General features: G+C 46.0%; 1 protein-coding gene across 16 annotated transcripts in view; it reads left to right on the forward strand.

The window, feature by feature from the left end:
• Positions 1-20,142, forward strand: part of sytl2a (synaptotagmin-like 2a) — a 218,047-nt gene that overhangs the window by 101,200 nt on the left and 96,705 nt on the right. The window lies entirely within an intron of this gene.

Consider the following 20,142-nt stretch of genomic DNA (forward strand, 5'->3'; position numbering starts at 1 on the left):
GAGTCATGAGAGAATATAAAACCTTGTGTAATGGTGGCAGCAGGTGAAAGACCCTAAAATCCCTTAAGAAGGAAGAAAATGAAGTGTAACCCGAGAGAAGTGCGTAAAATTTGAAGACCTTGAATATGCAGCGTGATATTGCCTCAGAAGCTCCATTACGGGTATGGAACCTGAAGAGCAGAAGGAAGAATCACTATGCAGTTTAAAAAGACTCCATCGGAGCAGGTAGAGGCTTGTTGGGAAATTGGATTGAAAAAGGAGTCAAACAGCCTATCCAGATGGCAAAAGGGTGAGCAAACTCCAAAGGAAAAGCCTGAGATAAGCTTTTAAATTTAGCACAATCATTCGGCACTGGCAGAGCAATTGTTTTAATGAGTGCAGCTTGAAAATGCTACAGCTTGGATCCAGTGTTAGTGCCATAAGACATGGGCAGCACGGTAGCACAGTGGTTAGCACAGTTGCTTCGCAGCTCCAGAGTCCCAGGATCGATTCCCCTATATTGAAAATAGCCATGGATTATAAATAAAAATTGCCAGACCCATGAAGAGCCAGACCAGGTGCAAAATTGGGTGTTATGGAAAAGAAGATTTTGAAAAATATATGATAGTGTCAGGCTTGAATATGAAAACAAAAGCTGAATAAACTCTTATATTGACTAGGTCTAATAATTGACAACATAATTGTCAAACAAGGAGGGAATGAATCTTCCAAGGTCGTGAAGTCCTTTGACACGGCTTTAACCTAAGAAGCAATTAAACCTTGGAGTGAGCAAAATTTAGTTCAAAACCCTGGGGAACTCATACTCTTTCATAAATTAGTTATATGTATTAGCTTATGGTTATCCTAGTTGGATATCAGAATACAAGTGAAACTGGCTGCTGATGTACTCCAATCTAAAGATCTGACTTTGGAAAGAGCCAATGAAATCCCCATACAATTGGAAATCCACCAGTAAAACTGATCCATTTGAGTGGCAAAGTTGGACAGTCACACAAACCAACCCCAACAGTCCAGTTCATAAAGCAACTATAGGGCAAAGAGAATCCAGGGTGGGGAAAGCAATACCCAAACAAAGCACAGGATGGGGGCAGGCCATGTCAGGGCTGTGGCACCAAAAGACCTCACCAGCCCGAGCAGTGTCCAGCAATTATGGTGCAGTGTCGCAACCTCCTGGGACACTTTGCAAAGATGTGTGGTCCGACACCTCCAAGACATTCGGTAGATACCAAATGACTCCATGAGATAGATGAGCCACACCAAAAAGAAGTCCAACAATGCTTCTTGGGAGAAATTCAGAATCCCAAATTTGTATTTTGGATTGTTGACCTATCTGCAGATGGTCACACCATGAATTTCAAGTTGGATGCAGGAGACAGTGTGACGGTCCTTTTGGATCAAGAACTATCACCGAAAGACCTCTGACTACGGAGGACCAACACCTACGGAGGACCAACACCGCTGTATGGTCCTGGAGGAATTCAACTACTGGTCGTGAGGCATGATTCATCAAGCACTCCACTATTGCAAATAATTGAACTTCTGCTGCCGTCAGCGATTAACCTTTTCCTCTCAGGAGCTGCGTTGCCTCAGCCTCAATCTCCTCAAAAATGGCAGTAGGAGAGAAGCGAACACCCACTCACCAAGCCAAACCTCAGAGACTCGAGTGCATATGAAGAATCCAAGCGCAGCATTAGAAGCCAAACAGGAGGTTGAGCTCCAAGGTAGCAGAGTGGTTAGCACTGTTGCTTCACAACAATCCCGAAAGACGTGATTACACTGGAGGGGGTGCATGCAGAGATGATTCGCCAAGATGTTGCCTGAGATAGAACATTTAAGTTAAGAGAGGAGGCTGGATAGACTTGGGTTGTTTTCACTGGAGCACAGAAGACTGAGGGGCGACCTGATCGAGATGTACAACATTGAGGAGCATGAATAAGATGAATAGGGAGCAACTGGGTCCCTTTGTTGAAGGGTCAGTTACGAGGGGAGACAAGTTCAAGGTCAGAGACAGGAGGCTTGGGGGGATTTGAGGAAAAAAAATCTCCAGACGGTGGTAACTGCCTGGAATTCACTGCTTGGGAGGTTGGTAGATGTGGATTGCCTCACCTCCTTTTAAAAAGTACCTGGATGAGTGCTTGGCAAGTCATAGCATTCAAGGCTATGGGCCAAGTGCTGGCAAATGGGATTAAGTGGACGGGTCAGGTGTTTTTCATGTGTCTGTGCAGACATGATTAGTCGAAGGGCCTAGCCTGTGCTGTATTATTCTGTAATTCTGATTTTGCGATTCACACCAAGTACTAAAATGTCAATCCCAGACCAACAAAGCCAGTCCAAAGCAGTTGAGACTGCCACTCAAAACCTGAAAATAACGAAAACTGGAAAAGTTGTAAAGCCTCTAGACCATCGAAATCTGTGAAGTTGGAGACTTAGGACCCACCCCCCTGCCTAAGATGTGTCTATTATTGTAAATGCCTTTGGCTAAAACCAGCAGGAGGTGTCGAATTGGTGGGTTCAGGACTGTAAGACTTGATGTGGGACTGAGGAAACAATACTGCTCACATTATGATGCAATACTACTCCCATTATGATGCAATACTACTCATGTTATGATGCAAAGAGTCACATGGGCACAGTAGAGGGCTACAGTGTCTCTGGTAAAGGTCAGCATGGAAATACCACCTGGTCCATACTGTATCCTATATGTATAAAGTTGTTTATTAATAAAGTTCTTGTTCAACCATACTAGCCTCTAGACACCTTCCGAAGACGACATACAACCTTGCAACAGATTGATCACAATCTGAAACATACAAATGTTGCCATGTTCTAGATTAAACCTTTGAATACCAACATTACAAATGAGGTATAGTTTTAAATGGGTTCAATTTAATGTTTCTGTACCTGGAAAGGTGAAATGGATTAATGCTAAACAAAGATGTTATGTATGGGAGTTGGTTAAATTCCAACGGTCCTTCTAACAAATAAAAGGCACCGGCATGTATGTGTTGTTTAGCAACAGGAGACCACTTTGAGGAGGGGGTGGGGGGGGTGGCGGGGGAGGTTGCTTTCCTTTGTTTTAACTGCAAGCCTGGAGAGTTGGAGACCGGACACTGGGGAGTGAACAACTCTTGACTCTGTCAGGAGAAGCTAGGCAGGACAAGGGATTTGCAAAGGTGCAAGCTTCCTAAGGAACAAGATACAATCCAGATTACCAGAAAAATGTTCAATATGACGTTAAGTGAACAGAGACCAACGTATTGTTCAGAAAGAATTCAAGAAATCACCTACAGCTATCTAGGTTAGAAAGTTATCCTCATTGCTGCCTGAAAAATTCCCCAGTTCCAGATTCACCTATAAGGGGAAATATCCTCTCTGAACCTACACTGTCAGGTTCCTGAAAACTCTTATGTTTGAGATCACCTCTCATTCTTCTAAACTTTGTTGAGAACATGCCTCAACCCTGCACAACATTTCTTTTTCATAATGCAACCCCTTCAACCTATGCATTAATCTAGTGAATCTTCTCTGAACTGCCTCCAATGCAAGTGTATTTTTCCTTAAAGGAGACCAAAATCGTATGCAGTACTCCAGGTGTGGTCTCCCCTCCTTTCAAAAAGTACCTGGATGAGCACTTGGTGCGCGCCATAACAATGATAAATTTGTAGCAAGCTTTCCCTACTTTTTATAATTGATCTCCTTTACCCTAAAGGCCAATATTTTATTTGCCTTCCAAAGTGCTTGCTGTATTTGCATGCTAACCATTTGTTTTATGTACGAACATGCCCAGATGCTTCTTTATTACAGCATTATGTACTCTATTAAATAATGTTCAGCTTCCTACCAAAGAGGGTAATCTTACATTTTTACACATTCTAATTCATCATTGCATTATTTTGGACTTGAATGGGGAGGTCAAGCGGAAGACTCTGATGTTTGGGAAACCCAGGGTCTCCATAAGTTTTGCCCATACGGGCACCCTGGAGAGATCACTCCAGCTTTACTGCAGAGCATTAACACTTTAACCAGTACCTATCACCTGTCCAGTTATCTATTGCATTTTATTTAACTATTTGGGCTTTCAAATATCTCCATTCTTATAACTTTTTAAAAATCGAGGTATTAACTTTGTTTAGTATGAAATTTGGGTGTATGTTTTAAGTCTTCTCTATAACTTGCCTAATGACATGCCAGGGTAACTGGTTTTCCTTTTCTGTTTTCTATCGTCCTCATTTCTTGAATTGAGCTGTTATATTTACTTTTTTCCAATCTGCTGGGAGCTTTCCAGAATCTGGGGAATTTTGGGAGATCACAACCATTGCGCCACTCCCTCTGCAACCACTTTTAAGACATTAGGAGGCAGGACATCAAGTCGTCAGCCTTCAGCCCCATGAGTTTTCCTAGTACATTTCCTCTTGTGAATGTGATTTGTTTTGAATTATTCTTCCTTTTGCCCCTTGATTTTCTACTTCACTTGGTGTTTTTTTGTGTCTTCTCTTGTGAAGATGGATTAAAACAATACATGTTCAAAATCTCTGCCAATTCCACATTTCCCATTATTACTTTTCCAGCCTCATCCCCAACTGGACTATGTTTACTTAGTTGCTCCTATTTTTATATACTTCTAAAAGCTCTAATTTTGTGTTTCTTGCTAAGTTTCTCTCTCACTCCAACTTATCTCTTCTGAACCAAGATTATATCTCATTGGAGCTATCAAACCTTTTTTCCTATCTGCCTATCTTTCCAAAATGTCAAGTACCCTTAAAGTTCCCAGCCTTTGTCACCTTGCAACCATGGGCAGGATTGTTCTGCAGGCTTATGAGCCCCACAATTGGAGGTCAGAAGTCTGTACTTGTGCAAAGCTGTCACTCTTCTTTTGATTTTTTTTTAATACCTTTTAGTTAGCTAAATAATGGCCACAAAGTGGGCTTGCTGACCAGTTAAGCTTGTTAGGAGGGATTTGCTAAGCTCGATGCCAACAGAGGCCCACCAGCTTTAAAGCAGCAGCAAGATACTATAGCAGTTAAGTGGGAGGAATTGGAGGTACCCTCCCCAAACTTTTAAGTTCAATTTTTAAAAAATCAGCAGCCTGATGTCCACCATTGTCAGGAGGCAGGCTCTCCAGAGGGACTACAGCTGCTGCTGAATCCAGGTAAGGAGGGCCTCCAAGGTTGCCTGGGGAACTGACTTCCAGCTCTTCTGCTGACTGGCTACCTCCAGACAGTTAAATTAACCCCTGCCAGCCTCCAACAATTTGCCTAATGTGGCCATTAATTGGCTGAATCGACAACTTTCTGCCGTACCTATCCACCTCTGTTCGTGGCCCTGGTGTGGCCTCAAAATCCTTCTCCTTTTTCCTGTAATGGCTCAGATCAGACTAATTTACTTCTAATTGTGCCATCAATTTGTTTATCCTGGTGTGTGCATTCAAATACAAAATCTTTAATTTGATCTTAATTCATTTTTCCCTATTCTGACTCTTTGCTTGGTTTTATGATCTGTCACGCTCTGGTCATTGTTGCCCATATTGCAAACTTGCACTAATGCCTTGTCCTTTTCCTTTAATGCTTATTTTTCCTTCCCTGGAACCTTTCTCCTGACTATTGTCCTGGATATTTGATTTGTCAGGACAGGTCCCAGCATGATTCAAAGCTGTCTCAATGGAACAGCTCTTTTCCTAGTTCTGGTGCCATGCCTCACAATTTGAAACCAATTTCTCTCGCACCAATCTTTTGAGCCACACATTGACTGATTTAATTGATCCTATGCTAGTTTATATCTCTGAGTAATCCAGAGATTATTACTTTTGCTATTGGTTTTAATTTAGCCCGTAGCTACTGATGCTCCCTCTCCAGAACCTCTTGTTGGGACCTGCGTAGACCGCAACAACTGGATCTTCTCCTCTCACTCCAGCCCCAAGAAGATATCCCCAACTCTGGCACAGGGCATGCAGTATAGCCTTTGAAAGTCCTTCTCTGGGCTGCAGGAAACCGTATCGATCCCCTTAACTATGCCATTCATTTCACTCCCTGTGCCATGGTGTTGTGATCAATTTGCTTATCCGCCCTGTCGATCCTCCTTTTGTCTACACAGGCAGCAAGAACCTTGTACCTGTTGGACAAATGCATGGTCTGAGGCTCCTCCAATGCTATCTTCTGGATCCCCATATCTGCCCCCCTCGTGGTCACAATCTCCAGTCCCTGACTGTGGATCAAATCTGAAGAAATTAACCTGGAACTCTGTTTCCAGTTAATTTTATTCCTCCCTGCTGCATATTGTGTCTGAAGCTTGGGTTCCAGCTCATCAAGTCAGAGCTAAAGCTCCTCTACATGCAGATACTAAAGATGTAGTTGTTCTGGATGACACTCATGCCCTACCAGCTCTCCCACACTATAACCAGTACATATCACCTGTCCCGTTATCTGTTGCATTTTATTTAATTAATTGGGCTTTCAAATATCTCCATTTTTATAACTTTTTAAAAATCGAGGTAATAACTTTGTTTAATTTATGAAATTTGGGTATATGTTTTAAGTCTTTAACTTACACTAAAATCGTAGGTTAATTTGTCCATTTGTTTTTGTCTATATATCGAGCAGTACCTCTGAGCTCCACTGTATCAATTTCACACACTCCCCAAATTCCCTTGAACCTGATAAAATCTGTATTTGGGTGAAGCTTCTCTGCATTAATACTTAATTTCTGGGGCGGCATGGTGGCACAGTGGTTAGCATTGCTGCCTCACAGTGCTGAAGTCCCGGACTCGATCCCGGCCTCTGGTCACTGTCTGTGTGGAGTCCGCACATCCACCTCGTATCTGTGTGGGTATGACCCCCACAACATAAAAATGTGCAAGGTAGGTGGATTGGCCACGTTAAATTGCCCCTTAAATAGAAAAAAATAATTGGGCACTCTAAATTTAAAAACAAAAGAAAAACAAACTTAACTTCTTTACCGTTTTACTGCGCTGAAATTTTTAATTTCCCAGCTCCTTGTTTAACTTCCATGCACTAGTTCAGAGAAAGGATCAAAAAACAATACTCTTTAACCAACCACTTAGCTGCTGGTATGGATATTCATTTTGAACCCTTTTTTCAAATCTCTCTCGCTCTCCCGGACAAGTAAGCCATCAGACTCTGTAATGGGCTCATGGTTGGTCAGACAGGTGTGTCACGAAGGACAATGGATCTGGGGCATCCTGTGTATTTCCACTAACTAGATTTAAGTCTGACTGGGACAATGTAACTCGGCCAGGTGTGGGCATATCATTCTGACACTGTGCCAGCAGGTTTTCTCCCCTCAGTCTCTTCGACACCTAAATTTCCTGGAATTCAGTTCCTGGAGCAGGCCACAGGCTGCAGGGTTGCTGGGAGAGGTGAGTGCATATTTAAAAGGGACTTCAGTTCCTGGAGCAGGCCACAGGCTGCAGGGTTGCTGGGAGAGGCGAGTGCATATTTAAAAGAGCTTGTTTGCAGGTCGAGTGGCAGTTGGGGAGTCCAGTTCCTGGAGCGGGCCTATTGGCTCATTGGAAATCAGGAAGGGTACAAAAGGTGTGGCAGGAGTGCCTTTAGTCACCGAGTGCTGATTGAAACAGAGTGCATCTGAGTTTAGGTGAGTGACTGAGTTCGGGTGAGTGGCGAGAGAGGGCTGTGTTTTTGTTGGTGTTCGGGTTTATCCTTGAGGTTCTACAAAATTTTTTTTTTTTTTTAATTATTTAAATTAATTAACTAGTTGAATATGGCTGGACAGGTGATGTGCTGTTGCTGTATGATGATGGAACTGGTGGATCCCATTGAGACCGTCAGTGACCACATCTGCAGCAAGTGTTGGCTGCTCGAGGAACTTCGGCTCAGAATTGATGAGCTGGAGACCGAGCTGCACACACTGCGGCACATCAGGGAGGGGGAAAATTACCTGGACACTTTGTTTCAGGAGGCAGTCACATCCGGTAGAATAAGTACTGTTAATTCGGTCAGTGGTCAGGGACAGAGTGGTGTGACTGCAAGGGAGGCAGGTAGGGGGATCCTGAGTTTAGGAGTTGAGGAGCCTCAGCCCTTGACCTTGTCCAACAGGTATGAGGTACTTGCTCCCTGTGTGGATGAAGAAGAGGGCTGTAGGGAGGATGCGTTGACTGACCACTACACTGTGGTACAGGAAGCCCTTCAAGAGGGGGGAGCAAAAAGATAAGTGGTAGTTGTAGGGGATTCTGTAATTAGGGGGATTGATGGCATCCTTTGTAAGCCAGATCGTGAGTCCCGCATGGTATGTTGCCTGCCCGGTGCCAGGGTGAGGGACATCTCTGATCGGCTTGAAAGGATTTTGGAGAGGGAGGGGGAGGATCCAGTTGTTGTGGTCCACGTTGGGACTAACAACATAGGTAAGACTAGGAAAGAGGACCTGTTTGGGGATTATCAAACACTAGGGACTAAATTAAAGAACAGGTCCTCCAGGTTATAATCTCTGGATTACTACCCGAGCCACGTGCCAATTGGCATAGGGTTGAGAAAAGTAGGGAAGTTAACACGTGGCTAAAGGAACAGTGCGGGAAAGAGGGATTCTATTTCATGGGGCATTGGCATCAGTACTGGGGCAGGAGGGACCTGTACCGTTGGGACGGTCTTCACCTGAACCATTCTGGGACCAGTGTTCTAGCGAATAGGAAAAATAGGTTGGTCACAAGGACTTTAAACTAGCAAGTTGGGGGGAAGGGAAGGGTAAAGCTATGGACAGTATAATGGTTAATGGAGAGCAAGGCAGCAGGTTACGTGACAGGTTATTATGTAGAGATATGGGTTCAAAGACCAGGAAAATTAGGAGAAAGGGCAAGGGGAAAAATAATTTGCGAAAAGTTACTGATCAAGGTGTTAGGATTCAAAACAAAGACATAAAAAACAGCATAAGTGTACTTTACCTGAATGCTCGTAGTATACGAAATAAGGTAAATGAGTTGATGGCGCAAATCATCGTGAATGACTATGATTTAGTGACCATTACTGAAACATGATTAAAAGATGGTCACGACTGGGAGTTAAATATCCAAGGGTATCAGACTATACAAAAGGAGAGAATGGACGGTAAGGGCGGTGGTGTAGCTTTGTTGTTTAAGGATGGCATCCGGGCAATAGTAAGGGATGATATTGGTGCTATGGAGGACAAGGTTGAATCAATTTGGGTGGAAATCAGGAACAGTAAGGCGAAAAGGTCACTGATAGGAGTAGTCTATAGGCCACCAAATAGTAACAGGACGGTAGGGCAGGCAATAAGCAAAGAAATAACGGATGCATGTAGAAATGGTACAGCGGTTATCATGGGAGATTTTAATCTGCATGTCGATCGGTTTAACCAGGTTGGTAAAGGCAGCCTTGAGGAGGAGTTTATAGAATGTGTCCGGGATAATTTCCTGGAACAGTATGAAATGGAACCTACAAGGGAACAAGCGGTCCTAGATCTGGTCCTGTGTAATGAGGCAGGATTGATTAATGATCTCATAGTTCGGGATCCTCTTGGAAGGAGCGACCACAATATGGTGGAATTTAAAATACAGTTGGAGGATGACAAGGTAAAATCAAACACTAGTGTTTTGTGCTTAAACAAAGGCGATTACAATGGGATGAGAGAAGAACTAGCTAAGGTATACTGGGAGCAAAGACTTCATGGTGAAGCAGTTGAGGAACAGTGGAGAACCTTCCAAGCGATCTTTCATAGTGTTCAGGAAAGGTTCATACCGACAAAAAAGAAAGATGGTAGAAAGTGGAAAAATCGACCGTGGATATCTAAGGAGGTGAGGGAGAGTATCAAATTGAAGGAAAAAACATACAAAGTGGCAAAAATTAGTGGGAGACTAGAGGACTGGGAAGTCTTTAGGGGACAACAGAAAGCTACTAAAAAAGCTATAAAGAAGAGTAAGATAGACTATGAAAGTAAACTTGCTCAGAACATGAAAAACAGATAGTAAAAGCTTCTACAAATATATAAGACAAAAAAGAGTGGCTAAGGTAAATATTGGTCCTTTGGAAGATGAGAAGAGAGATTTAATAATAGGAGTCGTGGAAATGGCTGAGGAGCTGAACAGGTTTTTTGGGTCAGTCTTCACCGTGGAAGACACAAATAACATGCCAGTGACTGATGGAAATAAAGATATGAAAGGTGAGGACCTTGAGATGATTGTAATCACTAAGGAGGCAGTATTGGGCAAGCTAATGGGGCTAAAGGTAGACAAGTCTCCTGGCCCTGATGGGATGCATCCCAGAGTGTTAAAAGAGATGGCTAGGGAAATTGTAAACGCACTAGTGATAATTTATCAAAATTCACTAGACTCTGGGGTGGTCCCAGAGGATTGGAAAGTAGCAAACGTGACACCACTGTTTAAAAAAGGAGGTCGGAGGAAAGCGGGTAATTATAGGCCGGTAAGCTTAACTTCGGTTGTAGGGAAAATGCTGGAATCTATCATTAATAGCAGGGCACCTGGAGGGAAATTGTTCCATTGGGCAGGCGCAGCATGGGTTCATAAAGGGTAGGTCGTGTCTGACTAATTTGGTAGAATTTTTTGAGGACGTTACCAGTGCAGTAGATAACGGGGAGCCAATGGATGTGGTATATCTGGATTTCGAGAGAGCTTTTGACAAGGTGCCACACAAAAGGTTGCTGCATAAACTAAAGATGCATGGCATTGAGGGTAAAGTGGTAGCATGGGTAGAGGATTGGTTAACTAACAGAAAGCAGAGAGTGGGGATAAATGGGTGTTTATCTGGTTGGCAACCTGTAACTAGTGGGGTCCCTCAAGGATCAGTGCTGGGCCTGCAGTTGTTCACAATTTTGGAGTTGGGGACCAAGTGCAATGTGTCAAAGTTTTCAGACGACACTAAGATGAGTGGTAAAGCAAAAAGTGCAGAGGATACCGGAAGTCTGCAGAAGGGTTTGGATAGGTTAGGTGAATGGGCTAGGGTCTGGTAGATGGAATTCAATGTTGCCAAGTGTGAGGCTATCCATATTGGGAGGAATAACAGCAGAATGGTTTATTATTTAAACGGTAAGATGTTAAAACATGCTGCTGTGCAGAGGGACCTGGGTGTGCTGGTGCACGAGTCGCAAAAAGTTGGTGTACAGGTGCAACAGGTGATTAAGAAGGCTAATCGAGTTTTGTCTTTCATTGCTAGAGGGATGGAGTTCAAGACTAGGGAGGTTATGCTGCAATTGTATAAGGTGTTGGTGAGGCCACATCTGGAGTATTGTGTTCAGTTTTGGTCTCCTTACCTGAGGAAGGACATATTGGCACTGGAGGGAGTGCAGAGGAGATTCACTAGGTTGATCACAGAGTTGAGGGGATTAGATTATGACGGGAGGTTGAGTAGACTGGGACTGTACTCATTGGAGTTTAGAATGATGCGGGGGGATCTTATTGAGATATATAAAATTATGAAGGGAATAGATAGGATAGATGCGGGCAGGTTGTTTTCACTGGTCGGGGAAAGCAGAACTAGGGGGCATAGCCTCAAAATAAGGGGAGGTAGATTTAGGACTGAGTGTAGGAGGAACTTCTTCACCCAAAAGGTTGTGAATCTCTGGAATTCCTTGCCCAGTGAAGCAGTTGAGGCTCCTTCTTTAAACGTTTTTTAAGAAAAAGATAGATGCCTTTCTAAAGAATAAAGGGATTCGGGGATATGGTGTACGGGCCGGAGAGTGGAGCTGAGTCCATAAAGATCAGCCATGATCTCATTGAATGGCGGAGCAGGCTCGAGGGGCCAAATGGCCTACTCCTGTTCCTAGTTCTTATGTTATTATGTTCCTACCAAATCGGGGTCTCATTTCTGGACCCAATTTCCTCGCGTGACACCTGTGATAGCACACATTTTTTTCACAAGTTTTATTGAAGTCTTGATTTGAATGTGGTCCAACTGAGCTCTTTATATCCTGCTCCAGTTCTCCTCAACTCCCACTCCTCATCTCGGGCTTTCTCGACTGCCTCTCATTATATTCTCGCCCCTCTTGCTTAGCTCCTGCTCCCTCGGGCTGTCGTCCTCACACAAAATTCCAAAGTAGAATGCCTCCTCTAGCTAAATTGGAATGAATTCATTTTCTTAAGGATTGAGGTATTTTGTCAGTCTGAGCAAACGGGGCGGGAGAAAAAAAACACTTCCTTGTGAGATCCGATTCGCAGACTTTCTGTTTTTATTTAAAATCTTTTCTGTTTCCTTGTTCTTAGTGAATTATAAAACATAAAAGCAGTGTTCTCCTGATAGTTTAAATGGATAAACAAAGAACACATTAGAATAATCATTAAACAAACATTCCATTTTATTAACGATTTTATTTTCTGTGGCGAATTTCTTGTGCACTCTGTTACTGTTCAGCACAATTTGTTCCTCTGACTTAATGATTTATGAGAGTATTTCTTTCCCCCAGATGCTTTTATATGGTGTCAGTTTTGGCTCAATCATTGCAATCTTGCCTCCGAGGTATTTGGCTGTGGGTTCAAGCTCATGGCCTAAACTGCATGCCTAAACTTGACCAACACTTTAATGCAGTAAAGGAATGAAGAAGTGTCAGAGGAGCTATATGTCTTAATGTTAAACTAAGGCCCCCTCTGAAGTTAAATAAGGATTGCGACTTCTGGTTGCGACCATGGAGTGAGTGGTTGCACATAAGCTGCCTCCTCCCTGGCGCTGGACAATTTGGTCTTTTCTGCCCAATTTACGGTGGTGTTGAAGAAAGTATGCCCAGTACAGAGCAAGATCTTCTCCTTTGGGTGATGTCAAGGACTTGTCAAGGAGTGTGTCAAATAAGGGGCACTTTTCGGACCAAGAGGACACACATGCCACAGCAGAGGAAAAGATGGAGTGACCTAGGCACGCTGCCCACACAGTTGTCAACAGAGCAGTTGGTCCAATTTCTCTCTGCCGAATTCGAGCAAAAGAGGCTGGTGGGCTCAGAGGATTTGGTGAGAGTGGTGGACCCTGAGGTGGACAAAGGAGGCTCGCAAATGTACTTGGGAACGGCATACAGTCCACATCTACCCGGACTTTGGCACGGAGCTGGCGAAGAGAAAGGCCGGGTTTAACCAGATCAAGGCAGCTCCCTTCAGAGGCAAGATGCAATTTGAGATTATAGATCATAGAATTTACAGTGCAGAAGGAGGTCACTCGGCCCATTGAGTGCACCGGCTCTTGGAAAGAGCACCCCACTTAAGCCCACAATTCCACCCTGTCCCTGTAATCCCACCTAACCTAAGGGCAATTTAGTATGGCCAAGCCACATAACCTGCCCATCTTTGGATTGTGGGAGGAAATCAGAGCACCTGGAGGAAACCCACACAGACACTGGGAGAACATGCAAACTCCGCACAGTCAGTGACCCAAGCCGGAAATTGAATCTGGGACCCTGGAGTTGTGAAGCAACTGTGCTAACCACTGTGCTACTGTGTCTCCTAGCTCACTTGCGGGTCACACATCGGGGAAAGCAGTTCTACTTCGACACATCAGACCAGGTGAATGACTTTTTAAGGGGACATGGACTGGGGGATGTTTGAGGACGGGTTTTTTCTGGGGTGGGGGGGGAAGCGATAAGGGGGTTTTGATACAAGGCTCTTTGTCTCTGGTGGGGGCCACCTAGCTAGCGCTTGGCTGCTTGGATGAGGAAGGGTTCTTTTTTTTGGTTTTACTAGTTTCTTTGTTTCTAATGTGGGTTGGGAAACCGAGCCTGGGGCGGTGGAGTTTTCCTTGTTTGGTTTGCGGGGTGCGGGTGGGGTAGCTTGCTGATATAGAAGGTTTCTTTATGGAGTAGTTGGAGGAGGGGGGGTGGCGGCAGCGGCTAACTTGGGGAGGACCCGGGATGAGGGCAAGATGGGGGCCTGCTGGAGTCCATTCACACTTGGATATGGTTGACCGGGGGGGGGGGGGGGGGGGGGGGGGGGGGGATCGAGGTGGGTGTGGATTTTATGCAGGAGACTCCACTGAGGGTTAAAGATCAGAAGCTGAAGAACGAGTGGGTGGGACAAGTGTTCCATTTGGGGTAGGACATGAAGACGAGGGGGGAAATGGTGCTGATTAGTAAGAGGGTTGCTTTCTTGGCAGTAACATAGGGGGCCAAGGGAGTAGACATATGATGGTTAGAGGGTGCGCCCGTGGTTTTGGTGAATGCATACACCCCTAACTAGGATGACGTGGGCTTCATGAAGAACGTCATAGCAAGGATACCGGATTTGGATACGGACTGGTTAATTATGATTTAGTTTTATTGTCATGTGTACCGAGGTACAGTAAAAAGTATTGTTCTGCTTACAGTTCAGACAGATCGTTCCATACATGAAAAACATAGGACATATGACGTATGATAAATGCACAATGTAAATACATAGACATCGGGTGAAGCATATGGAGTGTAGTGGTACACAGTAGAGAAGATGCATGGAGACATCAATTCAGTCCATAAGAGGGTCTGCAGGGAAGAAGCTGCTTTTCAAGCTGTTAGTGCATGTTTGCGTGTTCTCAAACTTTTGTATCTTCTGCCAGATGGAAGAAGCGGGGAGAGAGAATAACCCGGGTTGGGGGGGGGTCTTTGATTATGCTGCTCGCTTTTCCAAGGCAGCAGGAGGTGTAGACAGTCAATGGATGGAAGCCGAGTTTGTGTGATGGACTGGGCGGTGTTCGCAACTCTCTATAGTTTCCTACGGTCTTGACCGAGCAGTTGCCATACCAGGCTGTGATGCAGCCAGATAGGATGCTTTCCATGGTGCATCTGTAAAAATTGGTAAGAGTCTATGTTGACATGTTGAATTTTCTTAGTTTCCTGAGGAAGTATAGGCGCTGTTGTGCTTTCTTGGTTGTAGCGTCGACATGGGTGGACCAAGACAGATTGTTGGTGATGTGTACACCTAAGAATTAGGAGCTGTCAACCATCCCCACCTCAGCCCCTGATGCAGACAGGTGTGTGTAAAATACTTTGCTTCCTGAAGTTAATGACTAGCTCTTTCGTTTTGCTGACATTGAGGGAGAGATTGTTGTCGCTCCCGCCTGTACTCTGACTCCTCTTTGAAATCCGACCCACTGTGGTTGGGTCATCAGTAAACTTGTAGATGGTGTCGGAGCCAAATTTTGCCATAGTCGCCTGTGTTTAGGGAGTACAATAGGGGGCTAAGTAAAGCCTTGAGGGGTCTTGGTATTGAGGTCTATTGTGGAGAATGCATTGAGTTTATTGGGGAGGGGTGCTCTGTTACCAGAGATTCTACTCTGCTTTGCTTTGTAGCCTGTTATATTGTTTAAGCCTTTCCACAACCGATGAGAGTCTGTGTCTTTAGTCTGTGACTCTAGCTTAGGCTGGCATTGTCTCTTGGCGTCCCTATAGTTTTACGGAGGTAATACCTAGATTTCTTGTTATGTCAGGGCTGCCTGTCTTGATCGTCTCAGACCTGGCCTTCAACAGGGAGTCGATCTCCCGGTTAAACCATGGTTTCCAGTTGGGAACGCATGAATACCCTTCTTTAGCAAGCAATTTTCTACACACTTACTGATGAAGTCTGTAACGGTCGTGACATATTCATTGAGGCTGGCTGTGGTTGGGGATGGAACAGTAGGCATCCTTGATGTTTGTGTAGCAGTGGTCAAGGATGTTGGGGCCCCTGGTGGGACAGGGGATGTGTTGGTGGAATTTTGGCAATATACACTTGAGGTGGGCCTGGTTGAAGTCCCCAGCTACGATGAACAATGCCCCTGGGAATTCTGTTTCATTGTTATTTATAGCGTTGTACAACTAATCAAGCGCTGCCTTCATTCCGCCTGGAGTGGACTGTAGACTGCCATGATGATGGCAGAAATGAATTCCCGTGAGAGGTAGTAGGGGCGGCACTTCATAGTCAGGTATTCCAGGTCTGGGGAGTAGTAGTTCGCCAGGGTCGCCAAGTCTGAGCACAAGGAGGAGTTGAGGAGGCAAAACCATCCACCCTTCGCTTTGCCCGATGACTCTGTTCAGTCCATCCAGTTTATTGAGAAGCCGTCGGGTTGTATGGCACAGTCTGGTGAGGCAGGAGTGAGCCATGTCTCTGTGAAACAGAGCACACAGCAGTCACTTACTTCAATGTTAAGCTCGTCCAGCTCATGTTCAATCGCTTTGACGTTTGCCAGGAGTATGTTGGGGAGAGGAGACATGAAACCACGATGTTTAAGTCTTCCCTGCAGACCGCCGCATTTCCCTTGCTTCCTAGGTCGGCGGCTACTTCTGGATGGTCTCACGATCTGATGGGACATGTCTGACCTTGTGGAAGGTAAGTGGTAGCATCTGGCGGTGTCCCGGGCGATGGTTAAGATTTTGGGGTGGCCCGGGGGGGGGGGGGGGGGGCGGTGTCGTCCTGTTCATGTCCAGTCGGGTCACGGGGTTTTGTGAGGACCGGTCTACCTTTCAGTGTGCTCGGGTCCTCACGTAGGGTCTTCGCTGTTTTGGGGGTGCTCAGTCTGGGTTTGGGTCGCTAGCGGGGTCTTTCTGGGTCAGGTTGGGCTGGGTCACATGTTTGGTTCCAGTGTTGGCGGTCGGGTCAGGAGTTCCTGAGATCGGGCCTCCATGTCAATTCTCCTCTTCTCCATCTTTTGGTTGGTCAGACCTCTCCGGGTCGAGTCTTGTGGTCGGGGCTGGGGCACTTCCTAGGCCGGGTCAGGCTCTCTGGGAGCCGGGTCGATTCCTACGCGGGGTCGGGACTCTTGCGCTTCCTGGTCAACGTCATGGTAGAGTCGCTGGAGGCGTCTTGCCGGGTTGGGTCATGTTGGCTCACGTGGGCCGGTCCATGGATGTCGGAAGATGTCCAGACCTGGTAAGTAAACATAAAAGAATGCGGTTAGAGGTAATCTTAGGCGTTAGAATTACGTTTTCAAAGGTTAGTATGATAATAGATGTAGGAAGAGAATCTGTGGGGGAGCGCTCAGAGAGTCGCCACGCTGCTTCGCCATCTTGCTTTGTGGGGGGAGATTTTAACACTGTTCTTGATCTTCGATTGGATTAGCCATGCCCCAAGTCCTTGAGGGTATCTGGAGTGGCAGAGGAATTGTGCTGGCGTTCGTGGAGAGAATGAGGGTTTGGGCACCTGGGGGGCACAGGAATTTTCTTCATTTTCATAAGTGCATTGTGTGTACTCCCGTATTGGCTTTTTTGTTATGGACGTTGCTGGCGGGTGTGGTGGGTTCGGAGGATTCGGCGATTGTTGTCGGATCATGTCCCGCTTTTTGTGGACTTGAGTGTAGAGAAGGGCTCCCAGCAGCTGCAATGGAGGTTGGACATGGGGCTCTTGCCGGTCAAGGTGGCGGATAAGGGGGTATGTGAGAGATTGGGGCCAGCGGTAGGCACCCTATGCCGAGCTTAATAAGAGTGAGGAGCTCCCTCCAATGGTGATTTGAAAGTATTTGAAGGTGGTGATCAGGTGGGAGGTCATTTTGATTAAGGCGCGGAGGGGTAAGGAAGGTCGATTGGAGAGGCAGTGGTTGGTGGAGGCCATTTTAGCAATGGATGAGCGGTACTTGACAGCCCCTGGAGAGGGGTTGTTGAAGGAAGTAACTCCAGATGAAGTTTGATCTTGTGTCAACAGAAACGGTGGTGGGTCAGCTACTCCGGGTTAGGGGGGAGTTCTTTGAGCATGGGGATGAGGATCCAGTAGGTTATTAAAAAAAAAACACATTCATTTATGGCATGTCGGTGTCGCTGGTTCGGCCAGCATTCATTGCTCATCCCGAGTTGCCCTTCATCAGGTGGTGGAGAGTTGTCTTCTTGAACCACTGCAGTCCTTGAGGTGCTGTTAGGGAGGGGGTTCTGACAATATTAAATTCTTTACCCGTCAGTCTGGCCTCAATAAAACTCTAGATGGATTTGTAGATATAGTATTTATTTTAACCAACTTGCAAGTCTGACTCTCTTCACAGAGACTCTGAACACAGAAACTGTCTCCTGGACCCCTCTGAAACGAATGAGGTCGGAGACAAAGAGATCGCTGCAAATACATTTAAATGGCATCAAGTTTCACATACAAGATTCCCATAGGCCATCCTATACACCTCCTGACCTGACCATATATCCTGATTGGCTCACTTCTCATTCCTTAGCCCTGGGCCTCTTGTTACCCAGCATCCTTTTCCCATCCTCCACCAGACACCCCTCCCCCTTCCTTGCCATGCTTTCTGAAATCCTTTGTCTGTGAACTCACTACTATTAGACTGATCACATCCACATTACTGTAACTAATGATTGAACTAACTATTTTATATCCCATTCGTTTGTTCAATTCCTCAGTTCCAGGATGTTGCCCCAGTGACTGAAGGAACGACGATATATTTCTAAGTCAGGGTGGTGAGTGACTTGGAGGGGAACCTCCAGGTGGTGGTGTTTCCAGGTATCTGTTGCTTTAGATGGTAGTGGTTATGGGTTTGGAAGGTGCTGTCGAAGGAACCTTGGTGAGTTACTGCAGTGCATCTTGTAGATGGTACACACGGCTCCCACTGTTCGTCGGTGGTGGAGGGTTTGAATATTTGTGGAAGGGCGAGCCATCAAGTGGGCTGCTTTGTCCTGGATGGTGTTGAGCTTCTTGAGTGTTGTTGGAGCTGCACTCATCCAGGTAAGTGGAAAGTATTCCATCTCACTCCTGACTTGTACCTTGTAGATGGTGGACAGGCTTTTCGGGGGGGGGGGGGCGTGGTCAGGAGGTGAGTTACTCGCTGTAGGATTCCTTGTCTTTGATCTGCCCTGGTAGCCACAGCATTAATATCGCTAGTCCAGTTCAGTTTCTGATCAATGGTAACCCCAGGATGTTGATTGTGGGGAATTCAGTGATGGTCATGCCATTGAATGTCAAGGAGCGATGGTTAGATCCTCTCTTGTAGGAGATGGTCATTGTGTTCCTTGACTGTAACTTGCCACTTGTCAGCCCAATGGATATTGTCCAGGTCTGTGCTGCATTTGGACATGGACTGTTTCATTATCTGATGAGTCGCAAATGGTGCTGAACATTGTGCAGTTATCTGTGCACAACCTCACTTCTGACCTTCCATTCCTGAGATCACTCTTGTGAACCTCTACTGGACCCCACCTAAGGCCAACACATCCTTCCTTAGAGAGGGGCTCAAAACTGCTCTCTATATCCAAATGGGCTCTGAACAGAGCCTTGTACGTCCTCAGCAGTACATCCCTGCTCTTGTGTTCTGGTCCTGTTGAAATGAATGCATTTGCCTTCCTAACTGCCGACAGAACCTGCATGGTTAACCTTAAGAGAATCCTGAACTAGGATTCCTAAGTCCCTTTGTGCTTCAGATTTCCAAAGCCTTTCCCCATTTAGAAAATCTAGGCTTCTATTCTTCCTACCAAAATACATAACCTCTCACTTCTCCACAGTCTTTCCCAAAGCTGCAATGTACTAACACAGAATTTACATAAAACTTGCTAATTTGCTCTTGCTCTCTCCCTCCCATTGGCATAGCTTCCGACTTTGTAAAATGAGTGTTGTAACAGAGAAGGCAGTTGGTAGTTTGAAAATCATGGGCTGGATTCTCCGCAGCCCCGCGGCCAAATCGCGTTTGGTGCGGGGGCGGAGAATCCACTTTTACGACAGGATTGGACCCAGCGCCGCTCCCGCGATTCTCCAGTCCCCAGAGAATTGTTCACGCGTGAATTACACGGCGCGGCTGGAGGGGCCATTGCCAGCGGGCCTCCCAGCGATGCTCCGGTCCTGACAGGCCGATTTCCCGACGGCGTGGTTCTAACCTCGTCTGGACGATCGGGACTCTCGCACGGCGGCTGCGGACTCAGTCCGCGGCCGCCCTGGTGGGGGGCGGGGGATCAAGTGCCAGGGGGGTGGCCTTATGGGCGGCGATCGGGCGGAGTAGATTGAATGGCGTGGGGCAGATCGTTGGGACCTTTGTTGGTCCAGGTCCGTCGGCTGAGTCTGTCATCGTGGTCGGCGCGGCCGCTGCAATCCACCACCGTGCGCATGCACGGACTCTCAACCAGAAGCCCGGGGGTCCGTATCCGCAGCCGAAGCTGCGAGAAGCACTCCGGGGCACTGCCAGCCCCCTGCAGGTGGGTGAATAAGGAAAGTCTGGCCTGAAATGCCAACGTTTATCCGCCAGCGTGGGGACATAGCCCCATTTTTGGAGAATCCAGCCTCATTAGTTTTAGTGTGAC

Source organism: Scyliorhinus torazame, chromosome 15, assembly GCF_047496885.1.
Source record: "Scyliorhinus torazame isolate Kashiwa2021f chromosome 15, sScyTor2.1, whole genome shotgun sequence".
In the NCBI taxonomy this organism is placed as follows: domain Eukaryota; kingdom Metazoa; phylum Chordata; class Chondrichthyes; order Carcharhiniformes; family Scyliorhinidae; genus Scyliorhinus; species Scyliorhinus torazame.